The sequence below is a fragment of the Puntigrus tetrazona genome, chromosome 14, assembly GCF_018831695.1.
Source record: "Puntigrus tetrazona isolate hp1 chromosome 14, ASM1883169v1, whole genome shotgun sequence".
NCBI lineage: Eukaryota > Metazoa > Chordata > Actinopteri > Cypriniformes > Cyprinidae > Puntigrus > Puntigrus tetrazona.
The window spans coordinates 2,209,099-2,234,377 of record NC_056712.1 but is presented as its reverse complement, the minus strand read 5'-3'; the positions used below and the strand labels follow the sequence as shown (position 1 = coordinate 2,234,377).

Genomic DNA, 25,279 nt, shown 5'->3' with positions numbered 1-25,279 from the left:
CATTACCGCTACAGCCCAGGTCAGCTTGCTTTTGTAACCAGTTTTAGAAGGATAGCATTCCTGTTAGTACATACTAAAGAACACTTTGTGCCACTTTAGATGACAAGCATCATGGTGGGAGGATGCTGAGTGAGGGGATAAAGGGGGAAAGAGCCATTTCTCATTAATCTTAAAGGCGGTAGGTCTGCTAGAGCAGAACCCTGTGGAAGTACACAATTTGAAATCTGCCATCTTTGCTCATGGACGCTCAGTACTGCAGCCGGGATGTGCTAAGCTTTATAGTGCTCCAATACAGATTGGTTCGAAGGAGCTTCACATTAACAAGCAGTAAAATTCGACTTGAAGCAGCACTGGCTGCACAGACCGATCGCTGTGTGACATCGGTACGGTGAGAGCTATAGAGAGCAGATGCTTGTTATGATTTGAATCGCTCTTGCGGTACTTTGATGTCAAACGCCGAGCGTTCTGAGCAGTGCTGCTTCAACTTGAAAACACACATAATAAATACAGCACATAAGCATCGGTGGTTCGTCCATTCGGTCAGGAGATGATGTCATTATCAAGCTGTAGTATCTAGCTATGTATCTGTAGTATCATGTTACGTAGTTGCTAATATTGATAAAACCACTGGGCTTGGTCTCCTTGTTTAAATAAAGCTGCTTGAGGAAGATAGCCGAGAGTAGGAATGGAACGATTCTAGATTTTTCTGGTACAGTTATAATCAAGGTTTTACGATTATGACGATTAATATGCATTTATTTACTTAGGTCCATCTCTCCCACTGGAATAAAAAAGTGACCTCTGTACACATCTATGATTGTATTTGTCTTTTGAAAATAACATGGAAATAGATCACAAAAGTATTTGATGTTTTCAGTTTTTACATTCTTTGCATTTCTTTTGGTCCTGGGGTAGAAAAGTTGGAAGCATGGTGAAAAGTTGGTTCACCATGGGTTTTATTTATAAATAATAGTACAACAGAGATAGTAAATAAAGTTAATGAAGTACTATTAATATATGACTAATATTAACTTTATTTATCCCACAGGGGAACATGTTACTAATGATGGAAATAAAATGAAATATTATAGTAATCAACTGTCATCCATAGGCCTACATAGGCAATTCATTTTAATAATGTTATATAATAATTCATACGATTTTACATGTGGCCTGAAAAAATATATACTTTTGGTTTGTGAGGTTGAAGATCGTATACAAACATTGCACAGACTTTAACAGTGCTAATATTGAAAAGTCAGTTAAACTGGTAGTATTACTAAATATTAATTTTACTTTAAACCCCATTTTCATGTGACTAATAACCCTTTTAATTAACTTAATGCATTAACCGATTGCATTATTTCTTAGCAGCACGCAACTGATAGAGTTTGAATAACAACAAAGACAAATGACCTTTTATTGAGCTTTTGAATGACTTTGAATGAGCTTTTGTATGTAAAAATAACAGTGGAGTAACACATGGAAAATTCTAGCTTTGTTGTCTTTATTCCTTTTGTGTAATATATTACAGTAACCGACAGTTTAAGTAGTTTATTATTATTATTATAAGCCACTACATCCATTTATTTTATCTCATTGTATTTTATTTATCACTTGTTGCTTTCAATATTGCTCTTTTACACTATTGCGATTCACTATACTGTTTTATATAACAAAGTGACATTCACTCCAGATTTTTCGTTCTATACATATCACATATTATCTTCTAAATGTGTAATTCTCCAGGGCATTTTCCCACCTGACTATGTTTAATACGCTATAAATGTGTTGAGCGAACCAGCTTCATGGATCTCGGTCAGAGGGACAAGGTGAGAAAAGTACACCTACATCTTAATAATAAAAAAAGAAAAAAAAAGTGTGAGGCCGTGACAATGCTTTAGCATGTTGTTATCACGGCCTGGGCAAAAATATGCATCTGGGTCAAAACCGTACCTGAGAAGCTCCACGATGCTGTCATTCTCGCAGTGTACTGTAGCACACTTTACAATCCCGTATTATTAGCTACAGGAACGGGATCTTCTAAGAATCTGATATTGAAAACACACAATGTGATTTGGCATAATCCAGGATCAACATTTTTTCAAAAGATTTAGCCTTCTACCAATCCTTACCCTGAACCTATCCCTACCCAAAATGCATGCTTAAAATCAGTGGGAAATGATAGCTGATGAACAAAGGTGTAGAAGCACTTAACCCATACGCCTAAAACATATATCCCTTGAATTTGATTGGTTGATAGGAATATTGTTCAAAGATCAACAAGAATGTTGATCCAGGAACATCTTGTACTTGGGGAAATCGCACTCCCTGTGATCCAACTATATAAAAACAGCTATTTCTCAGAAAAAGCATCATCACACAGTTTTGTAGTACTTGTACTTCAGAATATGGATTACTGTTTCATTACTTTTGTCGCACATGTGGTCTTATTTTTGTTGTTATTTGTATGTTTAAAATGCGCATGGCCTTGGTTTCAATGACCGACTGATTCCCTACAGCCTTGTTGATTTTCCGTGGTTAGTTAATAAAATAAGAGAACAGATAAAGTGTAAAACCTAGCATCTTAGCAACGGAAATAGCATGTTTGTGACATCTGGAGTGCATGAAATATGTCATAAATATACTTCTGCTCCCGTAAAACAAGAACCGTCACTTCACCAAAAGCATGGCCAAAAAAAAAATCTCCAATTTACGGGCAGATGAACTGAAGAAAACACAGACTTCACTTTAAACAGATGGGAGGACAATGGACATTGATTGCCAATAATTGAAGGGCGACACGTTGAGTTGTTCTAGTCTGTGAAGGGCAGATGGTATCGTGCTTCCTGTCATGGTTTAACACAACAGCAGTGCCGAATGCAGCAGGCGTCTGCGGTGTTAGAGGATATATAGGCTCTATATATAATATTCGACGGTATTTTTATGATAAGGTGTTTATGAATCCCAAGGATTGCTTGTTTGTGGAGGTAGTAACCCCCGGGTGCTTTGAAAATCTGAGCATTTATACATACAAATGCAAACAATGATGTGCTCCTGACTTTTTTTCCCTTTGGGTCACGTAAAACAAGCTGGGAGGATTCACTTCTCGTTTCCCAAGCGAGAACTTGGACATGAATATTTCAACACACCCACTTGGCACCTACTCTAGATCTCATGCTCTATCTTCCGCACACTCTCTCACACACACAAACACACAAACTGGTATTCCAGGCTCACTCCGGGCTAGATAAAACACGACCAAAGCGAGCATTTACAATGGATTTAGTACATTACATCTTGTAGGGATTTTTTTTTTTGAGATAAACATTTGACAGCCAGTGATCAGTATGCATTTTATTGTATAGAAAAGAGCAGCTGTGACATCTACTTGGCTGAAATTCTCTCTCTCTCTCTCTCTCTCTCTCTCTCTCTCTCTCTCTCTCTCTCCTCTCTCTCTCTCCTTCAAATGACTGTTTCCACAATTATTAACATTGCAAATAATATAATCTTTTAGATTGCGCATTCATATTTTGTTATATTACCTTATTAAAATACATAAAATGACTGAAAACTGTTTAACACTGTTGCATAAGTGTTTGAAATACATCAGTTGAAATAAGTCTCTTATTTTCCATTTTGTGAAAAGTCATAAACTCCATGGAAATGTGGTCCATACTATCTTTTATTATGTAAAACTTAATGTTGTATCTGTTTTGTTACAAAAATGTTATGCATTCCAATTAACGATCAGATTATATATATATATATCACCCTTATTAATCAGATATCATTTTGTGTATGGTTAAATTTAGGGGTAAAACTAGGACAGTAATGCTGATCCTTATGTATCTAAGAAGTAAATGATGAACTCCAGACACATTTAAACGGGCAAAGTGAAGAGAAAATTTCCACAACAAAATTCTGAAGACATTTACATTTATTCATTTGCAAACTCGTTTATCTAAAGCGATTTATGAATGAGAAATGTAACAAGTGACTAGTTACTAGGAGACAAGACAGGTTCCCATGTCTCAACATTTTATAACACATCAACTAGTTGGAGACACTAACTAGCCACGATTGCTTCCCAAAACCATAACACGCTCGCATTTCTGTCATATTGCGTTATTTAATATTTATAGATGTTTGGTTCCCTATCATGCTCATACTACATTGGTAATGGCAATTTATTTGTATTTTTTTTTAGTAACTTGCAGAAGACATGAGCATTCACAAAGTTTCGAGAGGCAAATAATTTTCCATTCTGAATGCAAAACTGCTCTACAACGTGATACAATCACAGCCAATCAGAGGATTTTGAATGTTTAATGTACAGTTATGACGAGTGTGATTTTGGCACAATCAAATTTCACAGTTGGGCCGGGGGCAGCTCAGCCCAGAGAAACTAAACACATGAAGGAAATCTCTGGCTGCCGTGTATGTTTGCTCGTCTGCTCATTGCTTTTCTGGCTAACGTGTTTGTTTATTTTGATTAATCTGATAATTTGATGAGCGTGTTGTGCTCTTAGCTTTTAGCTTATTTTCAGATTAAAAGAGCAACTTGAATGAAATTAAATGAAAATGTATATTCACCTCAGACCAACCGAGTTTGTTTGTTCATCAGAACAGATTTGGAGAAATTTACACTTGCTGACCATTGGATCCTCTGCAGTTCAAACAGCTTATAAAAGCATTATCTCGTATCACTGATTGGTGTTTTGCCCAAAGCATCTGTTAAAATTTCTGAATTGATGGATTTGTTTCTTACAGACACACTTCATTCACTTCACAAGATGTTCATTGATGCACTGGAGTTGTGCATTTACCTTTTAATTATTGCAATGTTAGTATTGTGCTTTTATAAGCTGTTCGGACTCTCGTTATGATGGTACCCATTCACTGAAGAGGATCCGTTGTTGCGCAACCAATGTAAAGTTAAATTTCATCGGTTTTGATGAAGAAATAAATAAAAAAAGCACATAAACGAGACACAAAGGGATGTAGGACATTTGTATACATTTGAAATGGAACAAAACCCCCGCCAAACCTTTTAAAACACCAGCCTTTCTGAACATGCACAGTACACACAGCTGGTTCTTGAGCGTATGGAATTTTTCCATCAGATTTTGTAATTATGGTACATTGCCATTTAGTCAGCAGCAGCCAATCTGCAGCCTGAGTGCTCTCTGCGATTGATTACTGAGCTGCAGCAAACATATCAATGAGAAGAGATATGCCCTTGCACTGGCAGCCGCCCCCCTCTAGATTAATACACTATGTCACTCTCTGATATAGATCACCCATTCAAACACAACAATCCAGGCCAGTAAATGCACCTCCCCCCTGCTCCTTCTGTCACTTTCAGCAGCTTTGCATGGTTTTGCTTCTGCCGCACTTTAACCTTAGCTCATTTGATATGACATTGTATGAAAATGTGATTGATCATATAGAAAATTTCTCCAAATAAATCATTGCCTACTTTTTTTTTGTGCTGTACATGATGCAGATGTATTATGATCCAGATTTATTTAGATACTAAATACCGCATTTCTTTATTATGCATATTGTATTGATTAATTAGTTGTATACCATTCGGTATGTTTAAACAGCGACTGAAAGTCATTTGAATCTATTATATTCTTAATCAATGTGAACAGTAGTAATGCTATAAAATATTGTGCGCTATTTTGCAAGGTAATTTTTCAAAATTAAGTTGGGTTAAATGCATTAACTGTTAATTGTGAAGCCGTTAAATATATCTCGGGTCATGCTCTTTTAATGTATATAAAAATAAAATACTATCAGGCTAATCTGTTTAAGTCAAACTCCGCTGTGCAACTTCAAGCGATATTGATGCATTTTAATATATGCTGTGATTAAATTATGCTAATGTACCATAGGGTTGACAGTAATGGGATTGACAGTTTTACAATTCAATTTCAATCTTCATGCTCAAGCTTCGAAAAAGTGCAAAGAGTCTATGAATATCCACTTTCTATCATCAAATGTTTACTTTTACAGTTTTTGATTATACCTTACTGGCAAATGGTTATATGATACAAAAATGATACCGTTATGACAAACCTTTTATTTCTTAATTTTTTTTGATCATGAAAATAATTTATTGCTTAAATTGATATTAATAAAATGGACACTTTTTCTGTAAAAGTTCAAATTTTATTATAAAACTGTTTTCTATTTAATAAAACGTCTATGAACTCCAACTAATAAACATTTTAAAACTATAAAGATTTTCATATGCTTTTAATATGTTAATAAATGTTTACATTTTTATCCAAGCTTGCAAAACATTTTAATTCTAAATAGAATCACAGTTTATTAATAATCAAAACACTGATCATGATCAGACTGAACCCAGTAATAATTCTTCCCTTTAACTCAAAAAAATCTGTAATTCCTCAGCATTATGTAGTATTTAACTGGGATCAGATCATGTTTTATACAAGCCTATTTAACATCTTGTTTTAAAATACATGATGCAGAATATGTACTGTGCACTTCAGGTTGTAAAATGTCAAGCTAATAACAGATAATGTCAGCTACCAATAACACGAAACACGAGGAGCAATATTTCTGCTCACGGATCCCATTTTGCCAACGTGTTTGAGTGTAAATACTGTTTATGGCCTGAGGAACCATGCCTGCTCGTTTTACTGTAGCCTCCATATGAGAAAACCGAAAGAAATATGGAATACATTAAAGATATAGTCCCTACAGTACAGTGCTTATGCTGTTAGAGTATCACATTCTCATCATTCAGATTACGAAACGCACATTTGCATACATTACACCCACTTCCAAGCACACATGCTGTGGTTGTGTGTGTGTGTGTGTGTGCTGTAGCTTTTCATTGTGGTTGACATACACACGAACACACACGCATATACACACTCACCCCTAAGCAGGTACCACCTGTGTCACCCGAAGCAGCGTCATACATCGTTAAAGTCATTAAAGTGGCACTCGCGATCCATTTTACCTCCGTAATCTACCATATTTTTAAAAGAAACTGGATGTTTAATGACATTGCGAAAAGTGGGCTCCGCGTACCAGATTGGAGCCATTTTCTGTTTTTGGTTAAAACCTCGGTTGCTCCCCTAACTTTTTTTTTTTTTTTTTTTTGCTGTTTGCAGGTCTGTCACAGAGACAGGTGTGATTTTCTCAGAGCACCGATTTCAGCGATATCTGTCGGGTATAGGACATTCGGTGTGCCAAAGTAAAAATCACTTGCAGCGTCTTTAACAACTGTTTCGGGGGCAGCTGAATAGCTGTAATCCATATCAATTTAGCATCTTAAGTCCTCATGCTAATTTATTTTTCATTTGAGGTTTTTGCATAACAAAATGCTTTCAGAAAGCCCAGAAGAAATCCCATATCTCCAGTGAATGGCTCTGTCGTAACTACAGAGATTAAAGGATATATTTCTTTCAAATGCATTTTCTCTTTGGCCTCAGCTGCATGTAGCGTGAACACAGCATTGTTCATAGCATAGATGTGAAGTGAAGCCATCCACATCTTTGCTTATCAATGGCTAATTAGTCGTGTATATATATTCACAAAAAATGTTTAAATAAATAAAGAGTAAGAGTGGAAAGCAGAAGTGTGTGAAAATGACACATTTTTGTGATGAACAATAATAATAAACAATAATATATCCCCGCTTCACTGTATTTTTCCAATACATGAAAAACATGTCTGTAAATGAGGTATTATTTAAATATTTTAAAAGTAAAACAATAATACAAAACATCAAATAAAACAAAATGGATGGTTAAGTAGAGTGGGACAGGTTGGATAACTATAACTTCAGTGAAGTCAGTGAAGTTAAATGAAATAAAAATTTAAATTCTTGCAGAACCCCAAACCATAATTCTTCATAATTAAATGCATGTCTATGACTCAAAATACATTTGCATGGTACTCAAAGTATTGCATTCAGTTTAGGACCTATGAGATTATATTTTAAGCTTTCGATATTTTATTTTATTTTACTCTTCTTCGTTACTAATGTTTAATGTGAACAATAATCTTTAATCGTAACATTACTTTTTGTTATTGTTTTGTTTTTGTTTGTGTGTGTGTGAGAGGAAATCCTCAAAAGACTCAAATAATGATGTTAAACTGAAGCAGATGCTATATATTGCACCATAAACAGTTTATGGTCCAATAAATGGTAAATAGTAATTCTTTATGAGTACAATTAATTATAGCATTTATTCAAGGCCTTCCGAATGGGTGTAATTATTATGCGCTGAGTCTGATTTCATTCTCCCACCTTGGGATTAGATCCTTTAATGGCTTTCCTAGGCAAAACACTGTGTCATGATGGCCGTATTTGATGAAGATGGATGGATAGAGAGCAAAAATGCTCTCAAGGTCGACACTAAACTGTGAAAGGCATTATGCTGGTTAACCCACAATGCATCACGCTATAGTCAAGCTAAAATAATTGTCTGTATGCCATTGAGACTATTGAGACACTTTCGTTTCATGATGGGTATACCATTCCATTTATTGCTTAGTGCTTAGGTAAGCAAAAGTATGGAAATGGGTTGCATGTGTGAAATTTAAAAGAAAGAGGGAATGCAGATTTTTCTTTTCTCATGCAGTGATCAGATTGTGCGGATGGATATTAGCATAATGATACATTTGGATTTAACAGCTGAGATTCTAAGGGGATAGCCGTAAATAACCATATGGCCTTATAAATATTTTTCCTTTTTTTTTTCTTATCTAATTCATAAAGTGTGTTGTTTCACCTCCCACTTTTCCCCTCGGAGACTACGTGCACATGGTCGCCCCCGTGTCTCTAAATAGGTAGCACAAGTGTAAATAGCACAAAGCAAGTGTGAGCTAAAATATAACATAAATTGCATCACCATCAGTGCTACAGTACATCACAAGATTGCACAAGATTTACCCTCAAGTTGCTCTCAGTGGAGAAGAGAGCAAGACAAACCTCAGGCTTTATCTTCAAAACATACTCTGCTTTGAGTTTATTCTGTATACTGGAAAACAGTGGTGATAGTCCTGACGGGGCATGAAAAGACATCTTTAGAGCTTGCTGTCCAACAATCTTTGTTCCAGTAAAATCAGGAGGACATGTATTATGTTTTGATGGCCAGCTGTGGCACATGCATGTTGTAATGTAATGTAATTCAGTTTTGTACTGTCTGCTGTAATATCTATTTGTAATGCTAATCTGGTAGTGGTAGTAGTAGTGCTAGTAGTAGTAACAAATGGTCGATTGAAGGTGAGTTGTGATGAACCCATGTGTAGTTTTTATTCAAACAAGGTGAAATCCAAAGAAAGAAACACTTGACTTAGCATTAACAGATGCGCAAACTCACCAACAGCAGGTTACACAGTTCAACATTCGACAAGGACAAGGCAACGAGGGGGTGGAGGGTCAGGCAGTTCTTGGCTGTCGATGGAGCTATGGTGGACGGTGAAGCACTAAAGGACCTGGACCATGAAGCAGAGGCAGACAGTCGAACAGCGAAGGGCCTGGACCATGGATCGGTGGCAAATGGTGAAACTCTGTAGGACCTGGTCTGTGCATCAGAGGCAGTCTTTGAAACAGTGGAGCAGGAGACCACCAGTTGAGATCCAGAGTATCATGGAGCCATTACTGAACCGACCGAGCAGGAAGCCCATGACGGAGCAGGCGAGGCAGGAAGCCAAGGCGGAGTAGAGGAACACCAGGTCAGCAGTGCAGACAGGAGCAAAGATCTCCACAGTGGAACAAATGACCACCACAGCGAAACGGGAATCCACCAAGGCAGATCAGGCGTGACTGGAACAGACAGCACAGGCTGCTGCCTTAACAGGACAAGCAGTGAGATCATGGATTGCACCCCTTGGCCGTGACAGGACAGTCAGAGACGTCAGAAACTGGCCTTATGGACAGGAGATGCCTCTGGGGTAGATTCGGGTACAGGAGAGGTTGGTTACTAAGAAAAGAGTCTATGTCAATGCCTTGCTGAGGTCCCTGGAGAGGCCATCTGCTCATACTGACATCAATGGTGGGTCCATAACACTGGCCATCGGTCTTGGGCCAAGCGGGCTCTGGAGTAGCAGACATGATGTTAGCAGGCCCTGGAGTAGCAGGCATGACGTGAACCCATGTGCAGTTTGTGAAATCCAGAATCAAAACACCAGAACAACGAATGAAGAAGGACTTAACTTGGCATGAACAGAAACACAAACTCACCAACAGCAGATTACACAGTAACAAAGGCAACATAAGGACTATTTACATCAAATGATACACGTCAAGTCATAAGAGCCAACATATAACAGACAGGACACATGACTAGGACAACCAATGAGAACATGACACATGAACCAAAGAACAGATAGTAGGACAGCAAGGGAAATCTCATGGTTCCTGTGTAGTCATGTGAAGGCAAAATATAAAAAAAAGACAAGAAAACAAAGAACACCCAAACCCCATGTTACAGTATTAGTAGTAATGTCTTCATCCTCAATGGGGGGACTTTTCTATGAAAACATTAGTTGCGTGTAAGTCAGTATAATGTATATCATATAATTAATAAGATTGTGTTTAGTATCAGTTGTCAGCTTGTGACACTTACAAAAAAGACTCTATTTATTACAATGTCTTAATGTATTAATGCGTTAAAACTGGTTTACAAACTGTATGGTTGGCCTGTCATGTGACCGTAATTGATTCATTAATTTCATTTATTAAAAAGTAATTAAAGTAATTTTCAATTACTTTTTAATTCATAAAATGGTTACTTTTATTATTATTATTATTATTATTATTACTATTAAGAATAATAAAGCATCCTCATTTTGTTAATGCATTTTGCATTTAATTTAATTCATTTGTGCACCACTTTCAATCAATTAATCAATTAATGCTAAATGAAATACAATAAAATAGGCTGGTAAAAAACACACATTGCCATTGACGTCACTCAATCTGGCCTTGTAAAGAGGCTCTAGGTAAAAGGTTGTGCTTGCACCTTGACTGATGTGTCTTTCATGACAATTAATCTGCTCAATTTCTCTTCCGATTACTGCGAGCAAGGATACCTTGAAAGAACAAGTAGCTCTCTAGTATGTTTTTTCATGTTTGAGAAGAGTTAGGAGATTGCAGATCCATTAAGATTCTCCAAGCCGCGTCTCATTACTCACATGATGAGGGCATGCGAGGCGTGAGAAAGATGATGGATGTCAGCAGCTATCGGGGCTGGTGAGTCGGCTCGCGCTGAGGTGGAGGTGAGTCCTACAGCCTGACTTCCCTCTCGGGTACTTTAAAAGCCATCAATAGATGACAAGGCTGATATCTGTGTTCCGTTCATCCATCATCTGAGCTTTGAGCTCAGGTGCGGACACCACTGAGGAGAGAGGCAGCCAAGAAAGAAGTGTCCCGCCAAGGCCTGAATCATGCCTGCTGGCTGTGGTGGTAAATTCTGGTTGGTGGCATGTAACCGGCACTGATCAAGGAGCGGTTCCTAAGGAAGCATGATATTAATCCTGGGAGCGCAGGGATTTATGAGAAATCCCAACTGCATAATGTGCAGCCCAGTGGTTCTCAAGCTATGGGGCAAGGTATTGTGAGGGCGGCACAGAGGAACCATATGCACATTTCATTCACATCTGCTGCCTTAACAGTTTGTACGAGAAACAGGTTCGTGGACATTTCTTGGCATTTAGAAAAAGACAAAGTGAAGTTTGCTCAATGCAATGCACTTCGATGTGCTTGTGTGTTGAAATGTCATTAAAAGTGTGCATAAAAAAAAAAACAAACCAAAAAAAAAACAGCTCAAAAAATGATTAACTGCAGGAATTGGTAGTGCTATCGGTTTTAATTTACTAAAAACACACCTATTACAGTAATTGTTCATAAGTTTGACCTTAATAGTTTTGCTGTATGGTTTGCACAGACACACAAAGAAAGAAAGAAAAAGACAACTTGGTGGATATGTGATATGTATCACTATGTTAATTTCCGAGCTTTCAAAAAATGGTCGGAGGTGATGCATTTCCATAGTTAGAAGGTGGCATGTCCGCAAACGCACACAAAAGCTACTACAGCAACGCGAGAAAGCAGCAGAAATCTTTTGAATTCATAGAGTTTGTTCTAATTTAATTTGTGTTGATTTTTAGCAGTTTCTGTAGACCATGGTGATATTAGATATACTATCAAGCGATATATGAGAATAAAAGAAGAAAAAAATTCAAAAACTCGAACGCTTCGTCCCCAGGAGCTGAGGAAACACCATTATTAAGTTGACCCTCATTCCAGAGAACTCACTATATGAAATTATATTTATTACATTGCAGTGGGCCAGGCATACACTTGATTTCCATCAGGAGATGTCCTCGGTAACAGCAGGAGAGGGCTGCAACTCTGCTGCACGAAAGCCATGGAATTGAGAGCTTTTCATTTCGTCGCCTGCCACCACTGAAAGCGGGCCAGACAGCTGTGACTGAGAGAACGCCTTCCGGCCACCTTCTTCACACGTTATAATCTTATATGACAGAGCCTTGGGACCATTCTGGAACTGGCTGGACCCCTGGAGCACCAAACAGAGACACAAACAGAATGGCAGAGAGAGAGAGATGCGCACCGAGACCTCCTCTTCCATTATGCCTCGTCCTTTTTTTGTTGTTGTTGTTTGTTTAGCTGCATGTTTGACACTCTAACCTTTCTTTAGCTGTATTGACACATTATTATTCAGAGGTCCTCGGTTAAGGGTCACCCGAAGGTCTTGCAAGGTATCATCGACAGCTGCCGGACTCAAATGTCACTCTTTGCTTTTAGGTTCACCTTTGATTGTTTGGTTCATGTGGTGCCCTCAAAAATCTAAGCAGAATTTTCCATAGGCTTGTGGGATTAGGATGGTAGAATGAACACATTTATTTGATTAAAATTGCAATATCATGAAATATTAATGCAATTTAAATGGGTTATGAACTGAGAAACAAAATTCCCTTGATGTTTTTACATATAAGAGGCCTTTAAAAACGTTCTGTAAGTTTTGCAACTCAAAACTTTGTCATTAGCCTAAAAACAACCTATTTTTGAGGCAGTCTGTCTAAATGACTGCCTGTGCAAAAGAAGATCGCCATCGCTGATTTGCGTATCTAAGGCCTCTTTAATAAAATGCTGTGCAGAAACCATCCTAAGTTTGAGCTTCAAAGGCAGTTTTTACAAAAATGTGAGCAGACACTCTACATAAAGTAATAAGGTAAAATAAATAGTCAAAAGTGACAGTGAAGACATTTGCAATACTTCAAAATCTTACAAATAATGCTTTCTATTAATCAAAAATCATTAAAACAAATGCACTTTTACAAAGACATTATGCAGAAAACAGTTTTCAAATAATATATAATAATTTCTGAAGGATCACTGAAAGCTAAAGTAACAATGCTGAATATTCAGAAATATATTACATGTAAAATAGAAAACAGTATTTATTTTTTTACTGTAACTGTATTCGTTGCATTTTTCATCGACTAAAAGCGACTCGATGAGCAAAAAAGACGCTATTAATAATTCCCAACTTTTGACTGGTAGTGTAAATAATTTAAATAAACACTTTGCATATAGTGAAACACGTTTCATATCTAGTTAGCTCGTACCTTTAAGGCTCCAGAGATGGAGCTCGCGGTACATGCAGTGCTGAGAATAAAAACAATCATGCATGTACAGACAAGCAAAAAGTCAAGAACACAGCATGCTGCCAACCCTCCTACATGATGGGACACTTTCTAGCTTTGACCTCTGCCCCATCTCCCATTCCAAAACCTCTAGCCTGGGTAAAAAAAAAAAAAAAAAAAAAAAAAAACACGCAAATGCTATATGCACGTAACAGGAGCGAACACTGCCAAGACGAGCTCTCAGGATTTTCCTGTTTATTTATTTATTTCTGTTCACAATGAGAGAGAGAGAGTCAAAGGTGTGAAACTCCTCCATCTGGTCTCTCATCACAGAGAGCCTCTCCACCTGTGGCCCCCTCTTATGCAATAGCTGCCCTGCTCTGTTCCATCTGCGTGATTATAGTAATAATGATAAAACACGGGGCAATTATACGAAAGAGAGAAGACGGCAAATAATCTGATCAAAGTCTTTTTCCATTTGTTGCTGGAGTCTTTTGAGATTTTCAGCTGTTGCGTAAGAACGAATGTTGTTGTGCTCAGCGGGGTCATGCGCATTTAAACCGAAGGGGCATGCGTAAATCATTTGCATTTAGCTGAAAAATCTGTCATCTTTTAAACATCAGCAGCCTCTTAAGTCAATTGGTGTTTTTTTTGGTTTTTCAACCTGTGGGACATAAAATAAGTTATTGTTAAAATGCCAAAACTGCTATTTTCCATGCAAGAAAATACTATCAAGCTGAGTTGCACTTTTGCAGTAAACAAGCAAACAAACAAAATAAACGATCTGAAACGCTGCTTTCTATTCTAACCAACGACCGACTTAGCCATTCTAAGTTTGTTCCAAATATAAAGTTACCAATATACTTTTCTGCTTAAATTTAGGTCAAGATTTATGCCACGTTTGAAAGAAACACAAACAGTTAATCTTCTAATAAATGTTCAAAGAACAGTTGGGCCTGCACTGTTAATAATTTAATTAAATATCTAACTCAGCTACACATAGAGAGAAAGTTTTGTATGCATTTATGCATTCTTTTCTTTCTTTCTTTCATCCATTGAATATTTTAAAAGTACATTAATCCGTGCTTTGTGCAAAAAAAAAGGGGTACAATAAGTATCATTGTATTTTAAATGTGAAGTCATTTGCATTTTTTAACTAAGTAAAGGTTTTTATAGTGATTATAAATTCTAATGCACCAGTGGAAGCAAAGCCTCAACAAATGGCCGAAAGAGCAGTCAGAAATAACCTATTTTCTTTCATTAAGTTGTAGGCTGGAATTAATGCAAATTGTCTGGACCTAACTAGTGGGCCTGACAGGCTTACAGACACTATTAAAGTACTCACTACTCAGCAATCAGTTCATTTAGACCATTTAGGAAATGAATAGAATGAGGCAATATATTCAGAATCAAGGAAAAACTTCAGTTAATATCCGGGACTGAAAATCGAGTTCAGAGAAATGCTATTCCCTCACTGTCAGCGAGGTGTTTTCAGAACATAAAGCAAATGGTTCTACTTTATTGGTTTTAAATGATTCGGTACAAACTGTTGTGGGATTCCCGTGGCAGATACGCAAGGAAACAGAAACAATGTGGAAAGCTGATGGCTATCGAAAATGAACCATGCAACCCACGGGCAATATTTATAAAACTTCAGCAAGTCATATTAGCAGGAAGTCCTGTATGATAATTGCATCGTTAAAATACTATAGGGTATGTGAGAAAGCTGGGCTTTAGATGGGAATTGGGAAAGCTATATAATTAAAGCAATATATTTCACCTAAAAAAGTCATCACGTCTTTTTAATAAACATGAGTGGTACCATGATACTACTTGGTATTGTTTTATTATAAAGACATGCAGCACATTCTGTTTTTAAAGGCTTTCCTATGTGGAAAAGAAATAAACTTAGTATACCTTTCAATAAATAATATACTAAAATAAAGCTTATTATAGTTTGAATTCATAGCAAACGAAATTACGAACATGGAACAATACATTTATCAATCTGCGTTAACGTTCATCAATAAAAAGACAATCGTTCAGCGTTTGTTCGTGTTTTTGTTGCTGTTACTTGATGTAGCGACGTCCGACAAGGGGCGAGACGTGGGCTGATGATGATTGTTTCAGAAAATATACACAAAATATACGCTTTTGAAAATGCGTAGGTGCCGCTCTGGGACCCAGTTTCAAAGAATTTCAAAAACGTTGGATCTGTCTGGACGAAACGCCTATACAATTAAAAAAAAGTATGCATAAACAAGTCTTTGTGTGGACGAGACCTTCTCTGCGGCTGCTGCTGCAAAAAAAATAAAAATAACCCCAGCCTAGACTGGTTGGCTGGTTTTAGCTGGTCACCCAGCCTGGTCTTAGCTGGTTTAAGCTGGTCAAGAGTATTGGCCACATTTCAAGCCTACCAGGCTGGTCTTGGTTGGTCAGGCTGGTGTTAGCTGACCAACCAACAACCAGCTAAAACCAGCCTGACCAGCCTAGGCAGCAAGTTTCAGCTTAAACCAGCTAAGACCATCCAAGCAGCCTAGGTTGTTTTTTTCAGCAGGGTTATATGGCATTGTTTGAAAACATTCATTACTACACATGCATCTGCAATGATAAAGTTGCAATTCAGTACATAAAATAGATAGTTAGATGGTAGATGATACAGATCTTAACTTTAATAATTGACACAATATTGGTAAAGCACAATTCATCTAAAATGCACCTTGAAATATTTGATTTGACATTATTACAAAGTGCACTTTTAAAAGTGTTTTATAGAACAGGTCATGAATGTGGTGGTGGTAATACTGTATTTCGATTCTACTAAAATTCTACTAACAGTAATTGACTTTGCTACCAAACATGTAGATGCAGTCATTAAAGTAGACTGTCAATTTTTTTGGGATTTGTCCACAACATATTGACATGAGATATATTTCAACTTATTCCACTAACCCTAAACCTACAGTTAGCAGCCATGCAGTTATTAATGAGAATTATTTGACATATAGTTGCAATGTTACTTATAGTTAGTAAAATAAAGTGGACAATGGAAATAAAGTGTAACCAAAATTGTGTTTAAGTACACTTAAGTGGCTTTTCAAACTTTTAAAAAGAAACTTTTAAGTACACTAAATGCCCATCTGCACAATTAACAAAATGTTAAAGGTTAATATTATTCAAGACCTTCATTACGTCTCAGCCTTCGTCGTCACTTCACCTCTTAGTTTTGAACGAACTCTCCACTGTCTCCACTGCTGTCGTCCCAACTTTTTCTCTCCGATTTTCTCACTGAACAGTACTGTTTAGCTAATACTCGCCACAGAGGAAGGACAATGTGAATATACGGTGGCTGGTTTGGCTGCGTCCTTTTTCAACAAACAGCTCACACCACACAATTACCCGTTATTATATGCTGTATTACCTCCCACTCACCAACACAAACACAATGACTTCTAATTGAAGCAGATGGCTCTTACATAAACCTAGAGCCAGAGATGGAAACGGCCCACTTCGGTCACCTCACCGGGCTCCCTGACATCTATGTACTTTTGAAGGAAATGTGCTACGTTCAGATAATATTCACACCGCGCAGGAAAAAAAAAAAGGGCTGTATTAAGAGCGTTTGAAGAACAAAGCCCAGCCACTCCGGCACCTTTTGTGGCATCTTCATTTGCGCGTTCGTTTCTTATTTCACGGGTCGGCATTTTCCAAAGTGATATGCACGTCTGTTCTCTGACACAGACCTGCTCTCTGTGTCAAAACAGGAGCCTAATTGTTCTGAACATTGCTGTTACCATAGCAGCAGGCATTACTGGAAAGAGAGAACGACGGTGGTGGTGTGATTTTTAAAAATAAGTGTGATATCGGGATGAGGTGGCTGGGGACCTGGACGTGCTTTGTGCACAAAAAAAAAAAAACTGGTAAAAACTGGACTGGAGACCTAGTTCTCAGATCCAAACTTCTCAAGCATACATAAGCATGTCATACTGTCTAAATATTTGCTTTGGTTTTTAAGGTTAAAAGAGTGTTTAGGGATCCCATTATCTATAATATATATATATATATATATATATATATATATATATATATATATAAAAATCATTTTCTTTCTTGTCTTCTTTAGTAATAAATTAGATTAAAAAGTAATAAAGAACTGCTGCTGCTGCTGATAGAATTCGGGTTTGGCATCTGAACTACTATAAAAATATAATAATGTAATAAATTATTTAGGTAACACTTTATTTTAAGATGTTCTTGTTAAACATATTACAACTTACTATTATAATAACAATAAATTAGGCATAATTACATGCAAGTAAGACTCTAATCCTTCCTTAAGCATTTATAAAGTACATGTAGTTAATTAATATTACACTGTGGCATCTGGCACCTTAAAAAAAAAAAAGTGTAACCAAAAATCAGACTTGGTGAAAAATGTATTTATATGCATTTATGTAATATAGTGTATTCCAGTGGAACAACTGGATTAAATTTTGCAGCAGACTATATCTGCATACTTTACCATTTCAGACACATGAATCATCTTAAAAGTGCACTCGATTAAATACACAAGAAAAAATAAAAACAAAAATGAGGGTCAGTAAGATTGATTAATTATGTAAAGAAATGAATGCTTTTATTTAGCGAAGGCACGTTGAATTAATCAAAAGCGACCGTAAAGACATGGCTAATGTTATGATTTTATATATTTAGATCTCAAATAAATGTTTCTTGAGCAGCAAGCCGTCATATTAGAATAGTTTCTGCAGGATCACGTGAAGACGGGAGTAATGCTCCTGAACATTCGAAGAATAAATGACATATATTGATTCCTATCACAAAGTTATTTAAAATTTTACAAACGTGACTATTTTACTGAATTTATGATCAAATAAAAGCAGCTTTGGAGATTTTTTTTCACAACATTTATTACACAGGACAAATAGACTTACAACTATAGAACTATATGCAATCATAACGGTTTAATTACAACATATCGCTGCATGAGTGCAGATGGTTAAAGCTATTTAGTGATTTAGCGGGTGGTTAGTGAATAAGATGCAGTGGTATTGTTTACTGAATATGCCTGTGAGTGTTCGTTACGTCTGTTCAGTTATATTTGATACACTTGATTTAACTCAGGGCTCCTATGGACCTTTTTTCGTGTAGACGTCATATTAAATTAGACATGAATGAAAACAAGACTCTGAGGGGAGGAAGTATAGTCAGTTTAAATTATTTCAGTGTATACCACGGTGTTGATTGGGAAGTTTGCATTTCCGGTAAAAATGACATTGACTTCATGACAACAAAACCGGCTGGGAACTGTACTCCTATTTCTCACAGCCTTGTTTTCATTCAACTCAAATTAAACACGTTGTCTACCTTGACAGAGGTCTATTAAGGTAGTTATATTTTCATTGAGCAAATCATATTTAACGGTACAGAACTGGATGCAATTAGGTTTCCTTTGCACCTTTCAAATTATGCAATTATCTACTATGGAGTTTCTCAAAAAGTTTACCTCGAGATAAAAAAGGATGGAAGAAAAGTGAATGTTCTTTAAAAAGACTTGTGCATAAATGAACGTGCACTTTTTTTGTAATTGCTAACTAAACGCTGTGTTTGTTTTAATAAACACTCCTTCTCTCATCCCACTGAAAATGAACGTGCTAGAAACGTAATTATAGTCCCAACGCTGCTATCAACGTCCTCTCAGGTTTTATTTTTAGTTCAAAGTTCCCGCCTGCTTTAAACACGAGGAAGGATCCGGTTTTCAGTGGAGTGGTAACATTAGTATTTCCATAATTAACTACATATTGTACTTTATACTTTGCACATGTGAGTGTGTGCATGTCTGTAGAAGAAATGTTTTATCTCAAAAGCTTTACTGATTTGATCCAAAGAGAAAACGCTATCGCACTGATAAAATGCAGTGACATTTACACCTAAAAGTAGCTGCGTTTAATAATTTATCATCTAAACTTCTGTCTTCTGAAGGTCAAGAAAGGCAGCAGCATAATTAAAACGTAGTTAAAATTAAAGTGTATTTTTATTTTATTGTTGTTGTACTAAATCATGAAAGAAGTTGCATTGGTCTTTTGAAAATAGTTTGATTTGTCAGACTTTTATCACTTTTGGTGACTTTTATCATCAATGGATCATCTGGAGTGGATGGGTGCCGTCAGAATTGTGGCCCAAACAGTTGATAAAGACACATCACAATAATCCACGAGTAATGAACACCAATGCAATCCAGCACATAATGCCTTGTGAAGTGAAAAGCATCATGTATGCTATAAACAGAACAACTGAGGTATTTTTAACTTCAAACCCCCGTTTGCAGCTAAAATATCTATTCTTCAATAAAATATATTCTTGTCCGCTTCCTAAAATAAATATGCACAGGTCATGCATTGTTTACATGTACAAATCCAAAACCGTTCTAGACATACGTATGCATTTATTCATTTGTTTGTCTATTCATCTATTCATACATACGTACGCTGCTGAGGAAACATTATTATAGATTATGGACAGAAGTGACAGTTAAAATAAATTGCTGATTTTATTTATTTTTTTGCAAACACATAGCACTTTGGATTTCCTTTTCCCTTTCATTCCGGTGGCACCCATTCACTGGATCCATTGGTGGGCAAGTGATGCAACTCTAAATTTATCCAAATATGTCTCGATGAAATAAACCGATGTATATCTTGGGCGCCCTGTGGGTCACTAAATTGTCAGTAAATGTTCATTTTGGGGTAAACGATTTCTGATCGCGCGTTAATAATCGGGAAACTGAATAAAAAGGTTTGTTTTACCTGTTGAAGTGCAGTCGAGAACCTCTTCCATTCTCGGTCAGCTGGAAAATGTCTGCATCACAAGCAGAAGTTGAAGACCTAAAGACACGGGACATTTTATTGACAGGATCTTTACAGTTCTCTTTAAATGGAATACAATGAGAAAACAGTACCTTCGTTTTGGATTTCTTTCAACCGAATGTGGTCCTGTTTCACTGAAATGTGTTCTGTGCCATGGGCATAGTTGTTTTGTAATCACGCTGGTCCTCTAATGACAGTTTAAATGGAAATGTTCCTCATCAGACTAAATTGAAAATTATTTCGCCAATCAGCAGGTGCCTTTTATTGTATTTGAACTTATTACATTTCGGCTCTAAACGGATGTTGATGCCTTTAATTTTGAAAGACATTACCCCATTTGAGTAACACTAATGAAAATAGGCACGTCCATGATTATGACGATCTCTGCTGATTTCTCTCGCCCCGTTTCTCTGTCTATGGGTGTTAGACGATATGTGCTGACAAACAAAATGTTTTCCATTGTCAAAATGCTTGAGGAGGCAGAATCTATTTACCTTCGTCTTAAAGGTCTGGCTGTTTTGTGCTATGAAAAGCAAACCCTAGCAATGCAAACAGTCTTAGTCATCAGTCATGGACTATAATTATCAGTGGGTTTTAAAAGGGAGCACTAACTCCACACTTTAATTTGAAGTTAAATGTACTTTCATGGTGATACCTGCAACTAGGAAAAACAAATGGTTGCTATTTTTAACGTGTTTTATGTCTGAGAAATGTTGTGACAAGACTCTTTGCTCTTTTAGAGCTATTCTCCTTCAGACAGCATCGGTGTGACCATTTTTAGCAGTAAACAATGTATGGCTCTCAGGAAATCAAAACAAAACTATAGCCACATATAACCTAGTGCTGTCAAATAACTAATTGCATCCAAAATCAATTTTATTATGTATACACACATATACTGTATATATTTTGAAAACATTTGCATGTATACATTATATTATATATTTAATATATCAACATATTTTTCTTCAGTACATGCATGCATGCTTTTGTATTAATATATATATATATATATATATATATATATATATATATATATATATATATATATTTATTTTTTTTTTTTTTTTTTTTTTGTGTACAACCTGTTTTTTTTCAATTATGATTTAATTGTGTTTTACGGATAGAGACAATTAAAGTATGAATAATCATAGATAGCAAGTGGATAAAGTCCTAGCGGATAGTTTTTTCCTGAAGTGTACAATTAATTACACGTTTAAGTGCTGAGTAATTCTTAATGAACTATATTAGGTTAAGATCTGGGTTTATTTTAAGCTTGCTTGCGTGTACTTATGCATAATTTATTGTTATAATAATAGTTATAGTGTTGGTACATGCACGTGTGTGACAATATAAATGATTCAACCAATCTACTTCCATATTAATAGTACTAAAAATAGTACAAATAAATAAATAAAAACGGTAACCATTAGAACTCGCAGTTTCCTAATCAATCAAAAATAAAAATAAAAAATAATAATTAAAAATTTTTTTTAACAATATATTAAACGGTTTTATCTAGCTAAATTCCGTCAATTGTATTCTTGTTGTTAAAGTCTCAGAAGGCTGTATATTGTTAATTCCACATCGGTTTTGCCGAGCTTTGATGATTTTGATGTATTTATGAAGGATGTGTGGTCTGTGACAAAACCTCAAATATGCGTGCTTGACAGTCTGGACAACAAGGTATCATCAAGCAGAACTTACCTTCAGTGCGTTGCAGATGACAGACCGCCTGCCGTTTATTTTCTTCATGTCTTTTTAGTCTGAGTGATCCACTTGTCCTGCAATTCTTCACCGGTGGGTTTCTTGACTTGGTATAAGACCACTTTGACAGCTACAGTAAAGAGCTCCCTAAAATTGTCCGAAGACACACATCTCAATGTCTCAAAAAAACCCCTCATGTAAAATTAATTGTACAGCCAAGATATATACATATTGTCTTTTGGAAGTACAGTCACTCCGTGCACGGTGAGACCTACCATCGTCTTAATGCAAACCCACGCACAGGAAGATCGCGATACGTAATCTTCCCTCGGCGGAACACAACCACCTCTTCTTCAGTACGACTTGAAATACTTTGCTTTCATTGAGGCAAAGCTGGCAATGAGATGTGGTTTTGTAAGAGGGAATCACTCCTTTTGAACTTCCTTTTGGGATTCCAAGGGAAAAAAAGAAAATACTGTAAGTGAAACAATGTGTTTGAAACAAAGTCACTCACAAAAAGCTGTGCTCTGATGTTGTGTAACATTGCTGAGTTTCATCTATTCGGGGGCATGTTCAGGAGGCGTGCGTAATAGCTTTAAAGCTAAAGTTAGACCTTTGAATTTCTACTACAATAAAAATTGTAGTAATACAAAATAGGATGAATGAGAATACCTTTGCTTGACATCCTGTGGCTTTTAAAATAAATGAATAAATAATTGTTTAATGAATGTGTTTGCGATGTTTTGTATCATATTTGCATTTGCTCATGTATAAGAAAATACGCGGAGCACATTTTCGATCTAAATTGAGCAAAAATATGTCTACTGAAATTTTTTAGGGCCTAAAAGTAAGATTCATTATATTCAGATTCTTATACTATAACAGTGTAGCAAACTACTTACATAAAATGCATATAAATAATCAGCTGTTTCTCTATATCTCCCAGGGACAAATGCTTAGTTGCTTTAGTAGTGTTCAACTTAAATGATTACTAATAAAGGTGCCATGGAATGCATTGAAACAGTGTTTAAAATAGTTGTATGTTGTCTATATAGAACGTATGTTTAATATATTAATATATATATATATTTTCAATAATTTCTCTCACAGTTATATTTTGGAGTAATCATACTGTATGTAAAATAATTGAATGCGCCATCGCTTTTCAGTTTCAGATTCACTTTCGAGATTCGCTGTGTTTATACTGTAGAGCTCAGAAGCTTGTCAGTGGTGCTTAGGATCTGTAAATCATTCGCCGTCATCCTCATTCACCTCTCCTTACTTGTTTATGTTCATTTTTGAGGCTAATATTCACACAGCTACCTGCAGAATGTTATGTTATGACGAAAAAACAATTTTAGCATCCTGTACACCTTGAAACTGAACATTGTCGTCACATATACAACTTCATATGTAAGAGCTTTCTAATTCAGTAGATTTTCTCTGTATTATTATTATTATAATGTGTGTATTTAATAAGTGTACCGCAACTTGAGTGCAACTGGTTTTTCAGCAAACTTTTGCTCGCTTGATCATTTTTATGCTTTGTTAATTTGTGTATCAAATTTTATAAAATAGGCTTTTTGATCTGGATCTTTCTCTACAAATTGCTTCTCAAACACATAAAGGCAGCAGTGTGCAATGTCACATAGAGGACAGACCTATTTGCGCGACTTACAGAATGGGATATCTGGGCCACGTCTCTGCCTTGAATCAGGTGCTCTACCTCTGAAACTTCCTTAAATCCGGTTGTCTGATTCACTGGAGTAACAGACTTCCCTAAATATCATCTCCACTTTCTGGTCGGCAATGAAATAAGGATCGATACGCTGCAGTGTTCCTCAGCGCTGCCAGCAATCCCGACGCTCCGATCGCGGCTGAATGAGGGAGGTGAGACTGATTCCGTCCACTTGCTTTTCACTTGTCACACACTGTTAGACAGTGGAGCTCTGAATGACTGCTGGGCTTCCAACATGTTTAGCTTCACTGTCACCTGACCACATCTTCACAGCCTGGTGGCACCATTCTTGGTGAGTGATCCATGCCGCTCAACGCAGTCTTCTTTGCCATGGGGAAAACATGTCTATATACTTTCACTGAAGCCGTAAATACTTTGTGACTTTTGAATTTTCAACTAGCTGGGTAAAATCTAGTTCTGCTAAAAAAAATATATTTCACGAATATATTAAGTATAATAAGCATACACATAAAAATATTCAAATACGTAAGTATAAATGTAAAAAGTCTATGCTAAGTTTGTTTCACAGTTGTTCCCACTGTGTCTTATTTTAGATTACATTCGCAAGCTTATTTAGCTATAAACTAAATAATACTTTTTTAAGTGCTTCTTGGTTTTTTTTCGAAAACCAAGTGAACATTGAGAGCAACACTGAGCAGAATGAAGGCGTCACACATTTTAAGCAAAAAAATAAATAAATGAATAAAATAATAAATAAATAAATAATAACAAAAATATAAATAATAAAATAACAAAAAAATATATAGGAAAACGACTACAGGGAACAAAACAGTGTAGGGTAAAGTGAACATTCAGGACAAAAAAAAAAAGTTTATTTTTAAATAATACACTTTAATTTTTGTAGGCCAACCCAATCTCATGCAAGTAAACAGTATGCCAAATAAAAACAGAAAAATCATGCTACCTTTTTCATGAGATGTAGTTATTAACGGAGGAACAGTGAGAAAGAGGTTTGAACAAACATGAACTGATTGTGGAAGCACCGACTCGAAAGATTGATTAATTCATAATTAATAGCAAGGCGGGACACATATAATATTTGCAGGGCCAACGTTTCTCAGATTTGTCCGAGCGCTCATGGTAAGCATACCTGCAGGCTCCACTGAAAACATGTAAGAAAAAAACATGAATTATGATGCAGCAAACAAACTACTTCCAATTGCTGTTTGTCAGAAAATAAGAACACGATCCCAACTGTAAGCCATGACACACTCTTGGATTTCAGTTGTCATTAATGTCAAACTTTACGGCAGTCAAGACTCAT

General features: G+C 36.3%; 1 long non-coding RNA gene across 1 annotated transcript in view; it reads right to left on the bottom strand.

The window, feature by feature from the left end:
* Positions 1-22,757, bottom strand: part of LOC122357368 — a 78,503-nt gene extending 55,746 nt beyond the window's left edge. Inside the window, exons 1-3 of the long non-coding RNA XR_006252461.1 lie at positions 22,532-22,757; positions 22,257-22,403; positions 20,490-20,567 (exon numbers count right to left, since the gene is read on the bottom strand). This is a non-coding gene — a long non-coding RNA (uncharacterized LOC122357368). The remainder of the gene's footprint in view (positions 1-20,489; positions 20,568-22,256; positions 22,404-22,531) is intronic.
* Between the last annotated feature and the right edge of the window lie 2,522 nt (positions 22,758-25,279).